Below are 17,929 nucleotides of genomic sequence, written 5' to 3' on the forward strand. Positions count from 1 at the left end.
ATTTATTCAATTTGATGTCCTTTACTCTTCAATTGAAGGCAAACTTTGAATTGATTTGGCTCCAGCGCCACCATGTTTGCGTCCCAAGGCGCACCTCTGGGCTCTCTTTCACCTTTTCTTGTTCTGTACATCTTTAAGTGCATCAGGGCCAGTGTCAGGTCTGTGAACCTGTTGAAATATTGTGTCTTTTTAGACCTGTGTATGAGCCCTAATAGGCATATTAAAGGATCCAGTTGCACTGTTTCCCTGTTATTTAGACCAATATTGCCAGAGCTTTCTCTGGCAATATTATTATTATGGGACAACTCCACTCCACATGGATTAAATATTTAACCAGGTGATGACAGTAGGGATAGCTAGACCTTTATTGGTGTTTGCGAACAAAGAGACATAAAAACCGAGATTATGTAATTTTATGACACAATAACACAGAGGAAACCAGGTTTATTTCTGTCTGTAAAACATTCACAATCCCGTCTGTAAATGTTTAACAATTTCCTGCTTCCAGTAGTCTCTCTCTGGCATTTTCTTCTAAAGCCTCTTGAAAATTACTGTCCATATATTTTCGAATCGCAACCTGAGGTGGTTTGTACTTTTGCTGAAAACAACAACTATGGTATAACCAGGTTCAGCAGCTGCTCCTTCTGTGTATTGCTACCCCAGACAAGAGGGGTCAACAATGCCATTGCAGCAAGAGGAGTGAGCTGAACTCAGAGAAGGCGAAGAATGTTAACATTCTGCACTTTTTTGCTCCCTGTCCATATTCTAGACCTTCAGCACCAAATAGGACTGTGTGAGCGACTAAGGGCCATATTTATGACCTGGTTTGTGTCGCTATCTTCCACCGGGCAACCTGGTGCATGAGCGAAGGAAACCGTAAGTCAGATTTTTGAAACCACGCTAAGCCACTATGCATGGCTTTGAGTGGCTCCAAAAATCTGGAATAATGCAACGCATTGCAAATTGCTACGTTACTCTGTCCTAGGAAGGCATCCCATGGGCATTGCATGGGTGTTCCCACGGTTTTTGACCCAAGATTTACAAAACTTTGTAAACCTGAGATTGCGCCAAAAAGAGATGCCTCCCCAGGAAGGGCGTAACAGGGAGATATATCTTTATTTCTTCTCCTTACTTCCTCTTTCTATGTGTTCTGCATATGGCTTTAGGTTCTTGGAAGAGCTGAGAGCACAGGGACTAAAATCTTCTATGGAGTTGTAAGAGTGGAAAACCTGTTGCTCTGCCTATGCTAACCTAGTGGCTGAAAAATAAGGCATGTCAAACCCATGCTCATCCAATCATTCATTTGCCTGCAAAGATTGTAAGGAGTCAACACCAAGTCCGTCATTTGTTTCTGAAAACTTTATGTAATAAAGGGTACATTGTCATAGCCTTGCCGCTTGTGGGAACTGTCTCTCTTTGCAGTCAATACTGCATAGTCTCTGGCAAGGTCTCTCACAATTAGCATGGCCCCATGGCTGCTTGTTCTGCATCTGCATTTGAGAGATGTCTGTCTGGGGTTGAGAAGGCACATATACAGGCAGTGTAGTCAGATTATTACATTATTCTGGATTTTACTTGGAATCAGTGAAACTGTGTTGTCCCATTGACAATTTTCAAATCCCCATCTTCTGCCCGTGCCTTGATTAGTAAAATGCGAAACCTATTGAGGAGGGGATTGCAGAATATTTTGATTTTCTGACCATGGAGCTCAGTGACTTGTTCGCTCCCCCCACACAGTCCTGGTCAATCTAGTCGCATTGAGGAACTTGTAACATTTATTTCTGTACAGGCCAGGCTGGAGAGGGGTATACTTTGGTAGAATCCAGCATCTCATCAAGGTAGGCTCTTACATGGACTGTCTCACCTATTTCGATGTGTTTTGAGGCCAACTTGAGCCAGTGGTGGGGCGTGGTGGCCCTAGCGAATGCTGACAGTGATAGTTGCCCTGTAGCTCGCAGCCTAATCATTTCTCTGCTGCACGCTTATTCTTTTCTGGACCCTCCATGGATCCTTTTTATTGCTTCTTGATCATTATTGATCATAGGGTAAATCTTAGCACCACCACTCCCTACTTTCTTCAGGCCTTTTAAATTTCTCTGCTCCTAATGATGGCCCATCAACTAGGCTTGAGTTGAAACGTGGTCGGCTATACCTGCTTGTGGAGCAAGGATTAAATTGCATGACTTACCTGGATAGTGCTATGAATCATCATTTATGATGGTCATCTCCTGTTTATCCTATTGGCCTGATTGGAAAGTGCCAGCGAAGGTAAATCCAAGAAAAAGAACACACCATGGTCGCCGAATAATATTCTTGGAAGCCTGGCCAGCGCTTGTAAATCTATTGTTCTTGCTCATTGATAAATCTTTATAACTGCTAGAATCATCCTCAAGCTCGAACACCTGACTTGAAACCACAGAATGCTGCTTGGACACACACAAGTTTAATCTTGTGCCAAATAATTTTAGGTTATTGAGGTGTGTAATTGCCCTTTCAACAAGATACTCGTCGACCATTTCTATCAGCGCAGTGCCTGGAATGGACTTCATGAATTTTATCTTTTCAATGTTTCCATACAAGCAGAAAAGGTTGACGGTCCTAGCAAAGTTCATCTTTGGTGGAAGTAGACCACCAACCATAGCAACTGAACCAGAAGGATGAGGTCGATACATGTAAGAAGATAAGAAGAGGAAGACTGAGGTAATGGGTAGGATACCAGCTCTGGAGTGTCACAAGATTCCATTTTGTGTCGATTTGGTAAAGGTAACAATGGAGCATGTTGTGATCCAAATCCATCATACCCGTATGAAGAGCCATATGACCGGTATGATGAGCCATAGTTTGAGCCATACAAAGATGCTGGTCCTCCATAGGATGACCCAAATGATGCAGGATGGTCTCCCAGAATAGCCTGTCTTTGCATGCCTTTGCCTCGCTCTGTTCCTGGTTGACCCATGAAAGGCTTAGTGTAGTCCCAATCTTCAGAATCATTCTTGATAACATTGAAACAAGTCGGCCTTGCATATTCAGAGCTGCTTTGGCCTTTTGGGCTCCAAGAATGTTTTCAAATTCTACCATTTCCTTTATTCCATTTCTCCTCCCGGCATGACCATCCTATCCACTCTGTAAGCCGGGTCTGCGCTGTCTGTGAATACCCAATCGTTAACTACCTGGAGCTGCGAGGCCCAGTAATACAATTTGACGTCTGGAAGTGCCAGACCCCCATCATATACCCCTCTGGTAAGCTTGTGTAGCGCTATCCTAGGGCTCCCAGCATCCCACAGCAACGTCCGTACCACATGTGATATTCGTGTAAATACCCCCGAAGGGACAGGATACGGTGTATTCTGTAGGATGTATAAGAGCCTCGGTAGCCTCATTGCAAAGTGCCAGCGAAGGTAAATCCAAGAAAAAGAACACACCATGGTGGCTGAATAATATTCTTGGAAGCCTGGCCAGCGCTTGTAAATCTATTGTTCTTGCTCATCGAGAAATCTTTGTAATTGCTAGAACCATCCTCAAGCTCGAACACCTGACTTGAAACCACAGAATGCTGCTTGGACACACACAAGTTTAATCTTGTGCCAAATAATTTTAGGTTATTGAGGTGTGTAATTGCCCTTTCAACAGCATACTCGTCGCCCATTTCTATCAGCGCAGTGCCTGGAATGGATTTCATGAATTTTATCTTTTCAATGTTTCCATACAAGCAGAAAAGGTTGACGGTCCTGGCAAAGTTCATCTTTGGTGGAAGTAGACCACCGACCATAGCAACTGAACCAGAAGGATGAGGTCGATACACGTAAGAAGAGGAAGACTGAGGTAATGGGTAGGATACCAACTCTGGAGTGTCACATGATCCCATTTTGTGTCGATTTGGTAATGGTAACAATGGAGCATGTTGTGATACAAATCCATCATACCCGTATGAAGAGCCATATGAGCCATATGATGAGCCATAGTTTCAGCCATACAAAGATGCTGGTCCTCCATAGGATGACTCAAATGATGCAGGATAGTCTCCCAGGATAGCCTGTCTTTGTCTGCCTTTGCCTCGCTCTGGTCCTGGTTGACCCATGAAAGGTTTAGTGTAGTCCCAATCTTCAGAATCATTCTTGATAACATTGAGACGAGTCGGCCTTGCATATTCAGACCTGCTTTGGCCTTTTGGGCTCCAAGAATGTTTTCAAATTCCACCATTTCCTTTATTCAATTTATCTTGAATGTGACAATGCGCATCACTTTTGCAACAGGATTGCAGACCATGTACAAAACGTCCACTGTAATTGAATGGAGGGGATTTTGAATGGATAAAAGAAGAACTTTGTTGCCTCCTGAAGGGCCGTTCGCATTTGCAGGATGGGTAATCCGTTTGCTTGTAGAAAAGTTAAACTAAGCTAGTTGTCCTGCGATAAATATGGGTTCAATTGCAGCAAAGTTAACACACGCCTGGGAAGATTCGGTGCTTTCAAATTCCACGAGAGCCTGACGTTTGAATGGCATCATCATCATGTAGCTTATTGTTCCAAATTTCTGTAGTGCTTCCATCAGGTCAGCCTCGACAATAGATTCACAGAGTCCTCTCACATGAACCACAGGCGAAACTGAGACTTTGTGATGGACCCCACCTCCGTTCACGGGGTTTCGTCGATTGTCGTCCTCGTGCGTAACACAGGTCTCCTGCTCGCCGTCTTCATCGGTCTTGAGCCGCTTGTCCTGGGTCTCGTAGACATCCCCCTCATAGTTGTCTTCCTCGTTTAGCTGTTCGTCTTGTTCCTCACCCAGCAAGAGGGCCAAATCGTTCCCGTACTCCTCCTCGTCCTGCAGCATGGCGTCTCCTTGTTTGGAGGGATTGGACAATGATGGTGGCTGCTACTGCTTCGGTCTGCTTCGGTTTATTGTGGCACAGCAGCTAATCACCGGAGCGCATCTGTCTCCAACGAAGCATAAACCATCAATGACTGTTCTACAGTCAATGCCTTAAATGGGCCAGTACTCACCGGTACTGAGTACCGGCAGGGGCGGCTGGTGACATTTGAAAGTGGTGAGGTGCAAACTTTGTGTCGGAGTGCACCGTGGCAAGCGAGTGGGTAAATGGTGCATTTTCAAGCAAATTTGAGAAGCAAGATGGTTAATGAAGCAATTGTGAAAGTGCAGTTATAACATTAATAGACTAGACAACCACACTGCCAAAAGCATACCACTGAGCTACTCTGGTACAAGGGACCGACCGACTCGCAGCAAATCTGGCTCTCATTCAAAACTGGCACTAATCTTGTTCTCTTAGTGGCATAGTTTGCGCTGCCATCATGTTAATTAATAATTAAAATAGGCGTTTCATTTTACTGCAGGGGAAGCACTTTGATGAACAGGATTATCACTAAACTAAATGCCTCGGAGGCCTCAACAGCGTTAGACATGCCACTTGGAGCGATCTCTCGGCTCCGTATTGATGTTTATCTTCCAAATCCCTCGAAACAACCTTTGAAAAACCTATTACTATATTCTAATGTATACATTTCCTGCCACTTGCAGCTTTTACAAAAAAAAACACACAGAATGATTTTATCCAGTACATGACCTTCCCCAGCGAAAATATTCAAAGTAAAACAATGCACTCGCTGTGTGGCAGGCTGCAAATATGGCGTTTAGAGTTTGACGCACTTGCAGAAAAAAAAAAAAGAAAAACGTAGAACAGGTTTTAAAAGTGAAGCTCTGCTTATCAGCCTCTGGTTTCCACTCCATGGAGTATCGGATATTGGAAAGTGCTTTCCTTTAACCAAGGGGGCAAATATGCGGTCGAAGATAAAGCTGTTGAGGAAGTGGGCCTGCCCTGATGACTGGCTGTTTTGCAGATCTGCCCTCATGCACACTCGGTGGAATGCAAATGCATGTCCTTGCCACGCTGTCCCACATTCCATGTTTTATGAGGGCGCACTAAAAGGATGCCAACATTACCATACAGCTTGTCCACTGCCAGTGTAGACGGGGACAGTCGCGGATCGCGCGGGGGGGATGTCGCGAGGGGGTGGGGGATGTCGCGCGGGGGTGGGGGCCGGGGGGGAGTGTTAAAGTAAATGTAAAAAAATCCTACCTGAGGTCCTCAGCACCGCACCGCCTCGGGTCCGTCCGTTGGTGCCTACAGCCCCTCTCAGGCTCTCAGCCAATCCTTCGCTCACCTTCCCCAATCATGCGCACTTGTGCTGCTGCCTGTTGCCTCTGCCTGGTCCGTCTGACAATCATGTCAGTCAACATGACGCCGGACCGCCCACCCCCTTCAGACACTGAAGGGGGTGGGTGGTCCCACGTCATGCTGACTGACATGATTGTCAGTTCTCCCTCTGCTTCTTTGAACTTAAGTAAACTGATTCAGTTTACTTAAGTTCAAAGACGCCGACGCTGTGGGCGACGCTGCTGGCGGGGGGGGGGCTACTCCCCAACGCCCTAATGGACGCACCGCTACTGAGTACCGGCACTTCTGATTTTTTTTGCCATCAGTACCGACACTTCTCTGTAGCCAGGGAGAGTACCGGTACCCTGATCCACGCCACGGCAGGCGCAGGTTAGGTTTCTCCTCCAGTGCAGGGCAGAGGCCGCTCTGCTTCCGAGGAGCATGTAATTACCGGAGCCGGAGTCGTGAAGTAGCTTCTTGCAGAGTTGCTGCTGAAGATTCCAGCAGCGCCCATTTGAATGTCCCCAAACTGCAGGGGGTTGAGAGGGCTTGAGTCACGCTGTGAATAACAGGACAGGATCTCTAGACAGACCCTGAACTGTCAATCAGGTTCGCAGCGACCATTCGGGTGAAAGTGCCATCATGACTTTCATTTTGTTTAATGAGTTAATCTGTTTTTTTATTTACATAAACACATTTCTCATGTGTTTTAACCCCTTCGATGCTGCGCAGATTCCGCCGCTGTGCTGGCGGAATCTTGCGCGGGTGTGGTCATGACGGAATGGTTCCGTCATGAGCACAGCTCAACCGTGGGTCATGACGGAACCATTCCGTCATGAGCACCGAAGGGGTTAATATATGCTGCAACTGGTATAGAAGTCATTATGTATGATCATATTTTGCCCTTAGCCCCGCCCCTAGCCCCGCCCACTTGCCACAGCTCTATGTTAATGAGTACCTGCACTTATTTTTCCCAATTTAAAGCACTGTCTACAGTTAACATGCTTCGTTGGGAAACAGCATCTCGAGCGACGCACCTTCAAACAAAAACATGTTTGGAAGTGCGCACGCCAGGAACTCACAACAGGTAAGTAAAGAATACAGAATATTAAGAATAAAGAAAAACAAAGAAAAGATTACGCAATACTAAGTACGGGTAATATATGAATAGTACAGCCCTTTACACTCATGTTCCTAAAATGTACACTCCTGTTGATGATTTTGTAATGTATCACCTGTGCAATAACTCTCTTTGAAGCATCAAGCCATGACAGCATTTCGGCATTTGAAGATGTAATCCATCAACTACTTACTTCATGCATAGCCACGGACGTATTTTTTTTAATTGTTAGATATTCACTAGAAGATATGTTGTGAATACTAAATAGATTCCTTTTACCTGCCCTAATGAAATCCCTTCAAGGGAACCATTGGTTTCCCACATGAATAAGTAAGCAAAGTCACGAGTAAGGGCCTGCTGTCACTGCAGTGGAGGGAGCCTGAGGAGACTGGCTCGTCCTCAGCCTGCGGTGGGACAGGATAGTGACTGCCTGTCTCTCACGGCCATGCTACCTTTTCAATGCTTAATGCAAAAAGAACAATTGATGGACAGAATGCTGAATATTTTTTTTTGGGGGGGGGGGGGGCGTGGGAGGTTTTATATAGTGCAAACTAGACCCAAAGGTATCAGAGCGCTTTACTAGAGCACCAGTTGCGTTTCAGACAGACACATTAATTTTTGTTGTTTCTAGGCTTGGGAAGAGTACGTGATTAGCCGTTAGGCCACATCCTCTACCCCAATGTCAATGTCAAACACTCACCCCCAGTCAGAGATCTGGGCCTAAATGCATTATTTTTTTACTCACCGTGCCATTCCAGTTTGGACCCAGCCATATGCCAATCAGTCTTGACCCTGCTCCCCATGGAAACAATCTAGCCTGGTCCTCCCTAGACCGGAAACAACCATCCTAGGACCAGATTCGGGGTATCACCCCTCATCAGCCAGGATAGTCTTAATCCAGTGGCAGGGTGAGCATGGAACCCACATCTAGGCATACCCGTCCCACTCGAGGTGACACATGGAAAAAGAACAATTGATGGACAGAATGCTGAGCAATGTCAAACATTCGCCCCCAGTCAGAGATTTGGGCCTAAACATATTGTTTTTTTTGTTTCTTTTATAATTCTTTTTATTAACATAGCTCATAGTACCATACAATGACAGACAATATCCAAAAAGCATATCAGGGAATAGCGTTGTGGTGAACAAATTAGGACACATAAGGACACAAGTGGGATATCCAATTATCATAGTTACTCCCCAGACTCTCTCTCCGACCCTCTGTATTTCAGCCAAGGCCCCCATGTCTTTTTCCATTTCTTAATGCAACCCCTGCTCCTGTATATAGTTTCCTCGGCTCTTCGGCATCAATCGAGGTCCTGCCTCCACCGCTCCCATTGCGGAGGCGTCCGAGACCCTCATCCCCTGGCAATGTTTCTTTTCGCTACCCCCGCTGCCAACGCTAGCCAGAGCTCCACATACCTAGACCAGTCGGTGTTGTCTTTAATAAACAGCAACAGCCACTTAGGTTCCATCGGAACCGTGTAGCCCACTACAGCAGACATAGTGTCCGTGACCCTGGCCCAGAAGGGAACTATCTCAGGGCATTCCCATAATATGTGGTAGAAGGTGCCCTCACGCAGAGGGCCGACTGACTCCTGCTGCAAGCGTATAGGTGTGTGCAAGGATAGTATACGCGGTGTAAGATCTTTAACTGCACCAACCTAAACCTGGAACGGATTGCTATTTCACACGGACCCTGTATGGCATCTTGCCAGTCATCGTCATCCAGGGTGCCAATGTCTTGAGCCCATGCCGCACGAAGCGCCACCAAGGGGTCCGGCATATTGTTTATGAGCTTGCGGTAGATGGTGGATGTGGGCTTTCCTAGTATGGGGTCCAGGAGCAATCTGTCTTCCATGGGGGAGTATTCCGGGATGGAGGCACCACTGTGCATGTGTGAGCGTATGGCGTGTATGAGACGTATGTATTGGTAGTGTTGTGAATCATGGAGGTCATATTCCTTCTTAAGATATGCAAAGGAACGGGGGGCAGCCCCTTTCCATACATCACCCAAATATTCAATGCCAATTAGCTTCCACCCCCTGAAACCGGTCAACTGCGTCACCTCTTTCAGCTGATCTCCGAGCCATAAGAGGGTTCTACCAGTCAGTGTGTGCGACTATCCCAGGATCTTGTTTGTCTCTCTCCAACATTAAACTACCTCCCTTGTGTGTGCAGGCCACTCCCTTCGCGGTCTCCGGGCATAAAGAAGGTGCTCGCTGTTGGCCCCCGGCATGACCATCCTATCCACTCTGTAAGCCGGGTCTGCGCTGTCCGTGAATACCCAATCGTTAACTACCTGGAGCTGCTAGGCCCAGTAATACAATTTGACGTCTGGAAGTGCCAGACCCCCATCATATACCCCTCTGGTTAGCTTGTGTAGCGCTATCCTAGGGTTCCCACCATCCCACAGCAACGTCTGTACCGCATGTGATATTCGTGTAAATACCCCCGGAGGGACAGGATACGGTGTATTCTGTAGGATGTATAAGAGCCTCGGCAGAGCGAGCATCTTAAATAATGCCGCACGGCCCATGAGGGAGAGAGGCAGTGATCGCCAGTGACTCACGTCAACCCCAAGGCGAGCCAGCTGAGGCTCAAGGGTTTCTAGCAAAGAAGTCCTCCTTATCTCTTGTGACGTATATCCCCAAGTACTTGAACCCATCAGTCACCACGGTGGGGGAACATCTAGTGGGGATCCACGGGGGAGGGCTCGACAATGGAAAGATCACTGACTTCCCTCAGTTAATGGTGTAGCCAGAGTAGCTGCCAAATAACTCGGAAATGTGTAGCGCCTGTGCAATCGAATGGTACGGTCTCGCCATGTATAACACAATATCATCTGCATATAGGGAAATACGCTCTTCCCACTTGTCAGTCAGCGCCAAACCGCAGAATTACCTGTATCTCTTGATCCAGTGAGCCAGTGGCTCCAGAGCCAGGGCAAAATGGAGGGGGGACAGGAGGCAGCCCTGCCTGGTACCCCTCCTGAGAGGGAACACCCTGGATAAGGCACCATTTACCTGAACCCGAGCCGCAGGTTGTTCATACTGAAGGCATACCCAACTGCAGAAGATCGGGCCAAAGCCTAGTTTCTAGAGCATCATAAATAGGTAGGGCCATTCGATGCTATCGAATGCCATCGATGCAGCTAACGCCATCAGTGCCGTCTGTGTGTTCCCCACATCCTCCGTCATGTAAAGTACGCCATACAAACGCCGCAAGTTATGGCGGGTGCTCCTACGGGGCATAAACCCTGATTGGTCAACATGCACCAAATCAGGAAGAACTGACACCAATCTGTCCGCTAGGGCCTTGGCCAGGACCTTGGCCTCTACGTTGATGAGTGAAATGGGGCGGTAAGAGGAACATAGGTCCGCCGGCTTCCCCACTTTATGAATGACCACGATCGTGGCCTCATGTTGATCGGGCATAGCCTACCTAACTCACGTGCCTCCGAGTACATCTGAAGAAGAGGGTTGATAATGACGTTCGCCTGCCTTTTTTAAATCTCTACAGGAAGCCCGTTGGGTCCAGGTACTTTTCCGGACTGGAGCGAGTTGAGGGCCTTCCCAATTTCCTCCCCTATGAAATCTGCATCAAGACGGTCTCTTTGGTCGTAGGACACCGTGGGCAGCGCAAAATCCTGTAGGAATTCTGTGCATTCGTTTTCAGTCCTGGTGCAAACCGGGGAGTATACCCTTTCGAAGTGGGTTGCGAACGCCTCCGCTATTTCCGTGCTGGTGGATACTAGGGACCCCGACATGTCTCGCACTTCAGCTACCCAGGAGCGCTTCCTATCGTGCCGCTCAAGCCAAGCAAGCAGCTTCAGGGCCTTATCGCCTACGTCGTAGATCCGGTGTTGTGTGGCGAGAGCGTATGCCGTGCCTCCCCCTCAGCCAGGGCTCGAAGTTCCCTCTGTTTGAGTGTCAATCTGTGGCGGTGGTCAACAGAAGAGGGTACACTAGCATCGCGCTCCAACTGCTCAATTTCGTTTTCATGTTGACTAATCTGTAGGGATTCCTCTTTTTTCTGGACACCTATTAGTGCCTGGGCCTGCCCTCTCAGCACCATTTTGTATGCCTCCCATAGTGTTACGTGGGACGCAACCGAGCCCCGGTTTTCCTCAAAGTAGAGCTGAGAATCCTCCCGGAGTCTGTCCCCTATGTTCTGATCCCGGAGACGCCACATATCTATCCTCGGAAAAGACGCCCTGTTAATCACCGGGCCCTTAAGTGTGACTCTGACTGGAGAGTGGTCGGAGATCCCACGGGCCATAATCTGGACATCAGCAAAGACGCCCACCTGGTCAGAGCGGGTAAAGAGGTGGTCGAGTCGTGAAAAGGACCTGTGTCAAGCTGAATAGAACGTGTATTGTCTATGTGAAGGGTTGTATGTGCGCCACAGGTCGCGAAGTCCCATGGCTGTGACAAATCCCTCTAGGCCCCGCCTTCCCCTGCAGCCCAACCTATCGCCCGAACGGTCCAGGTCCGCGTCCATAACATATCGTTTTTGAACTCACCAGTCACCACGCCATTCCAGTTTGGACCCAGCCATGTGCACTAATGTTATAATCTGCTCCTGTTCCCTTCCCTCTCTTTCCCCCCCCCCCCCCTCCTTTCCTCCGCATATTGGTACTGCCCAGCCTTAGAATGTTGGGGCTGAAGCTCATGTTGGAATGTTGGCATCTCACTACGAGAGGCTGAAGGATCTGTACAATAAACTTCCATCTCCTGACAAACCAATCTTTGTGGAAGTTATTACAACATTTATTTGGCGACGAGCTGACTTACCGTGCTGGGGACGGTCTGGATCCTTCCCCCAGTGCCCTACCGCCTCTCGTTGGACTTCTCAGGCAGTGTTGGTTCCTTTCCTGCCATCGCCCCCTGTGGTGGCGTTAAGGGGAGCTTTCCTCGTTTGACTCCATCGCCGTGAGTCTCCGGCTGCTGGGCTCCTTCACGCCTTCCCTGGACTCCGCCGACGAGAGCTCCCGGCTGCTGGACTCTTTCACGCCCTCCACGGAGCTCGCTGCCTGCGTGAGTGTCCCTTCACGCTCTTCTACTGAAACTGATCATCCCTCCGGTGAGTCCCTGTCGTCTGCTGCTCGGCGCTGCTCTCTGGACTTGCTGTCCGTCCTGGCTGACAGGAAGACGCCTGTTGTTCCCCCAGTGAGATCGCATGCTGGCTTCTGAGTGCCGTCGCTAAGCATTTAGCGCTGTGAAGGGTGTTGTGTCGCAGATGGTCGAGGACTATAGTGCTGCTCTTCGTGTGTGGCTGTGGCAACGTCGTAATCTCCTCACAAACATCCTGTTCCTGGTTTCCGCCTCTTCTCAGATTGATTTCCTCAGAGGACGCTCCGCTGTGAGACACTGCTCTCTGGTTGCTCCTTCGTCTGCTCCTCCTGCTGGTGAAATATAATATTGCACGTTTCTTCCCTCATCCAGCCTGCTTCGTAATTTTCGCTGACAGGCTCAGCTCAGGGAAATGTATTGTCTTTAATTGGTATTTCCAACGGTAGACTGTTTCCATTATACTGTGGGGGTGCACTGGTGGTTTCTTGTCATTTCTACTTCTACTGCAACTTTCTGTGGATTTTTTCACAGTCAGCTTTTCCTTATCGCTATACTTCTTATCCCCTCCTCTACCTACCCCTTTTCCTTCTTTTGCCTTTTTCTTCCCTTATTTCAGCATTTTCTTCTTCTACTCTCTCCACCATGTCGGCATTCGCTATGTCTCAACCCCCCCCATTCCTGGATGAGAGTGGAGATCCGGTGATCCCATGGAAAAAATGGGTAAACCTGTTTGAATCTTACCTTATCGCCATTGGTGGGGACAGATTTTCGGCGGTGCGTAAACAACATGTTCTACTGCATAATCTAGGAAAGCAAGGGAGGGATATTTTTGATGACCTACCAGATTATAATGTTGAAAATGCGAATGAGGGGGCTGGGGGTGAGGGTGATATCCAGTATGATGTGTATCAGTTAACATTATTGAAACTGGAAGCTCAATTTGGTGACAAAATTAATATTGTGTTAGAACGCCACAAATTTTTTTTGCGCATTCAGGGAAAAAATGAAAAAGTGATAAATTATATTGCTGTTCTGAGAGGTTTAGCCTCTACATGTGAGTTTGGAATATTAACTGAATCACTAATCAGAGATCAGCTAGTTAGATGTACCTCTAACAAGAAGATACAAGAAAGACTTCTTGCAGAAGCCCCTGATTTAAAACATGCCATTGATATTGCTAAAAGCATAGAGCATACAGCGTACTGTATGAATGAAATGAAGGAAGCGGGGGAGGTAAAACAAGTAGCGGAGAACAGTGTACACAAGATCTCCAGTAAAGTCCACAAACACAAACCTTTACCTTCCAGTCCGGAAGCACCTACAGCATCAGGGAACAAGCCGAAATGTTATAGGTGCGGAAATCCTAATCATCTGGCAAACAGCGTAAACTGTCCTGCAAGGGGCGTTGTGTGCAGCAAGTGTAAGAAAAGGGGCCATTTCTCTAAAGTATGCCACAATGCAATGAACAGTGTCACCCACATGATAGGCAGTGATCTGGATCCTCAACTACCTAGCGAAGATATTGTTTTTCAAGTATCTAATTTTTCAGAAGGCAACAGCACTCCTTACCCCAAGTGTGAAATATTTCTGGACAATGTAAAGTATGAGGTCTACGCAGATTCCTGTTCCCCATATACACTTGTGAATGAAGCTACACTTCAGGCTAATTCGGGGACAAGGGAGTATACCCTCTTACCTCCTGATGTCAAACCAGGGGGCTATAATCAAGATCCTATACCATTAGTAGGAATGTTACTCATGAACATTAATTTTAAGGATAGGTCGACCGTGGGAAAAGTCTACATCACAAGAAATGGTTCCAACCTACTAGGGTGGAAACACCAAAAAGAGTTAGGAATCAGACTAGACCCCAACGCGTCGGAACCTGTGTATCTTATCGACAGGACCAACATTGGGATGGAAATCTGCAATCGTTTCCCAGAGGTGTTCACAGACAAACTCGGACTCCTAAAAGGCTTCCTCCATAAGATCAAACTTAAAGCCGATGCCAGACCTATCATCCACAAACCAAGGTCTATCCCGCTGTTGACCAGAGAACCGCTTAAGAAGGAGCTGGACAGGTTGGAGGAGTGCAAAATCATAGAGAGGATTGAGAGCTCTGAATGGTTGGCGCCCATCGTCGTAGCGGCCAAAGTTGGAAACAAGGGGATTCGTTTATGTGTTGACCTTAGGGATTTGAACTCTAACATTTGGGTGGACCGACACCCCCTCCCCAACATTAATGAAATGCTGTCTGCCATCCATGGAGCTAAAGTCTTTACTGTCCTAGACCTATCCTCGGCTTACCACCAAGTCGCTCTCCACCCGGATTCCAAGCCCCTCACTTCTTTTATAACCCCGCATGGAGCTTATCAGTTTTCCAGATTACCATTTGGCCTGGCTTCTGCTGCGGCAGTATTTCAACGCGTCATGCAGCATATTCTGCAAGGTCTGGGAAAAGTTCTCTGTTTCCAGGACGACATCCTGATTCACGGCTCATCAGATGAAGAACACAATAAGACTCTGGAAGCGGTGTTGACCAGACTTAGTAAGGCAGGTTTCACCACTCAGAAAGACAAATGCAGAATCGGGGTGGAATCTGTAGTATATCTTGGTCACACCATCTCAAGTGAAGGAATCAAACCCAGATCCAGTCTGGTAGATTCGGTTAAATTAGCCCCGGCACCCACCAACAAGGATGAACTCAAATCGTTCCTGGGGCTGGTGGAATACATGTCAAAGTTCGTCAAAAACTTTGCGGATCAGGTGTGTCCCCTCAGAGAGTTGCTGAAGAAGGGGTCTGAATTTGTTTGGAAGCAAGATCACCAATCAGCCTTCCAACTCATCAAGGAGGCCATCGTTGACGCACCCATCTTGAGTGCTTTCGATCCAAATGCTAAAACCACCCTCACCACAGACGCTAGCGCTAAGGGATTGGGTGCTTCACTCACGCAGAGGACGAAAGGTCAAGAGACAGTGATTGCTTTCGCTTCCAGAACGTTGAGAGATGCCGAGCTGAACTACTCGACGATAGAGAAAGAAGCATTGGCGTGCTATTGGGCCATAAACCACTTTAAATATTTCTTGTGGGGCATCCCGTTTGTGCTGAGAACGGACCACAAACCCTTAATTCCATTATTCTCCACTAAGCGCCTGGAAAATACCACCCCACGAATATCTAAATGGGTGCTGAGTCTGCAAGGGTTCAACTACACCATGATATACGTCCCAGGAAGTGAGAATAGGGTAGCGGACTGTCTCTCCAGACTACCAATCACCAATGGGAACCCGATGCAAAACCCTCCGGAGGAGACCATTCTTTTGGTGGAAATCCCGGCCATCAATCGGGAGGAGTGGGAGAAATCCATGAGTGAGGACAGTGACTTAGCCACATTAAGGAATATGATTCACAGTGGTTGGCCTGTTAACAAGCAGGAGGTGCCGGAGTCTGTTCGGCATTTTTGGCCCGTGCAAGATGAAATATCCATCGTCGGGAACCAAATTTGTAGAGGAAGCAAGATCATTCCTCCGAAAAACATGTACGAAAGAATAATACAGATTGCCCATGAGGGCCACCCGGGGAGGAGCATGACGAAAAGCAAAATCAGGCAACACTATTGGTTCCCCGGGATGGATTCGCAAGTGGAGGAACAAGTAAAGAATTGTGCAGCCTGCGGTTCCGGCGACAAAACCAAAGTTGTCCGTAAGTCTCCACTATTCCCGGTGGAGGTCCCCACCGTACCTTGGGAGAAGCTGGGATTGGACATAATTGGTCCTTTAAACCTACTAAACCAATCCAATAGATTCATGTTTGTTCTAATAGACTACCACTCCCATTGGATTGTAACAAGAATGGTATCTTCCATCACCACCGCGTCGCTATTAGACTTCTTGAGAGACACCTTTTCCAAGGAAGGTATTCCAGGGGTCATAATAACGGACAATGGTGTTCAATTCGCTTCAGAGGACATGAAGCAGTTTATGTCCACGCTGGCCATCACACATCTCAAATCCCCACTGTATTGTCCCAAAGCCAATGGTCTGGTGGAAAGGGCGAACAGGATGATAAAGGACACCATCCAGCTCGCATTGAACTCCCAGGTTCCAGTGGAAGACGCCATAAGGAAAATGCTGTGGTCATATCATACATCGCCAAATGCTGTCACGGGTGTGTCACCTTTTGTCTCTCTCAAAGGCAGGAACCCGAGTTCCAAACTGACTCCTAACTGGCTAAATGGTGGATCCCCTGTGTGGGTGGATAGAGACGTCGGGAGGGAAAAAACTCAGAAACATCAACAAGAGTACAAGCTCAGGTACGACAGTCGTTGGGGAGCATCGAACAAAAGGTGGAGAGAAGGCCAGTGGGTGGTTGTTAAGAGGCCGTCCCTGTCCAAATCCAAGATCTCCTCATTTTCCAAACCACTGAGGATAACGCGGGTTAACAACAATTCTGTTGTGCTGGAAGACGGCGGCATGTGGAGTATGGACAACATAGCAAGTTGTCCAAGCACTACTGGGGTCGAACCCACTTATGAGATGGATCTAAGTCCAGAAACGCCCAGTAGTAGTGAACTCAAGGTGACCAGAGTACGCAAACCCCCAAATTGGCAATCCGACTACAGAATGGGATCTTAATCTTTCCACTTTGTCTCATTCTCCCTACCCGATGGTGTCAGACAGGCTCCTTTTTGTAGAGTAGTGGGGGGAGACTGCATTGTATGTATCTTCTATACAGCTGTATATGAGTGGAAAACGTTATTCCATACGTTCCTGTCCCTTGAAATGTTTGTATGTTTATTACTCTCCTTTTTGCTTCTTGTAGTTAGGTAATGGTTATCCGAGGAGTTCAATTGCTGTGTATATTGTTCTTTGCTCCGCAGGGAGATGTGTTATAATCTGCTCCTGTTCCCTTCCCTCTCTTTCCCCCCCCCCCCCTCCTTTCCTCCGCATATTGGTACTGCCCAGCCTTAGAATGTTGGGGCTGAAGCTCATGTTGGAATGTTGGCATCTCACTACGAGAGGCTGAAGGATCTGTACAATAAACTTCCATCTCCTGACAAACCAATCTTTGTGGAAGTTATTACAACAACTAATTTTTTTCGTTGTGTTAAGCACTCCATGGAAGTGCTTGGGTTTTTTATTTAGCTGTTTCCCTGGTGTACTTCTCTTCCCCTGCACTTAGTGTTGCCCTCTGTCACGGACGTGCTTCTCCCTGTCCCGTTTCCTGTTGCGCTCACTCCTGTGGTTCTCAGTCACCCGCGTCTCCTGTGTACTTGCCCTCCACCCCCACCCTCCTCCCCTCTTCTTCTTGTTCCTTCTCCCCATCCGTGCCCTCTGTGACGTTTTTGCATCCCTATTGTCTGCCTTTTATTTTATTTATTTTAGAGTGAGTCGATCCGCGATGTACAGTGTACACACCCGTCTGCTCTTTTCCACAGATGATGCAGGTGTGAATTCTGGACCAGAACACATTTCTGTAGAATCATCAATGCTTATGTCCATCCAAACCTCTTCCCTTTACGTCATTTTCTCATAGCGCCTTGTTCCTCCAGAGTTTGAGCA

General features: G+C 47.6%; 1 long non-coding RNA gene and 1 pseudogene across 1 annotated transcript in view; one reads left to right on the top strand and one right to left on the bottom strand.

The window, feature by feature from the left end:
• The window catches only part of LOC146783876 (uncharacterized), a 120,297-nt gene that overhangs the window by 17,553 nt on the left and 84,815 nt on the right, over nt 1–17,929 (top strand). The window lies entirely within an intron of this gene.
• LOC146783877 (heterogeneous nuclear ribonucleoprotein L-like pseudogene) lies at nt 3,377–4,843 on the bottom strand (annotated as a pseudogene).

The sequence above is a fragment of the Triturus cristatus genome, chromosome 11, assembly GCF_964204655.1.
Source record: "Triturus cristatus chromosome 11, aTriCri1.1, whole genome shotgun sequence".
NCBI lineage: Eukaryota > Metazoa > Chordata > Amphibia > Caudata > Salamandridae > Triturus > Triturus cristatus.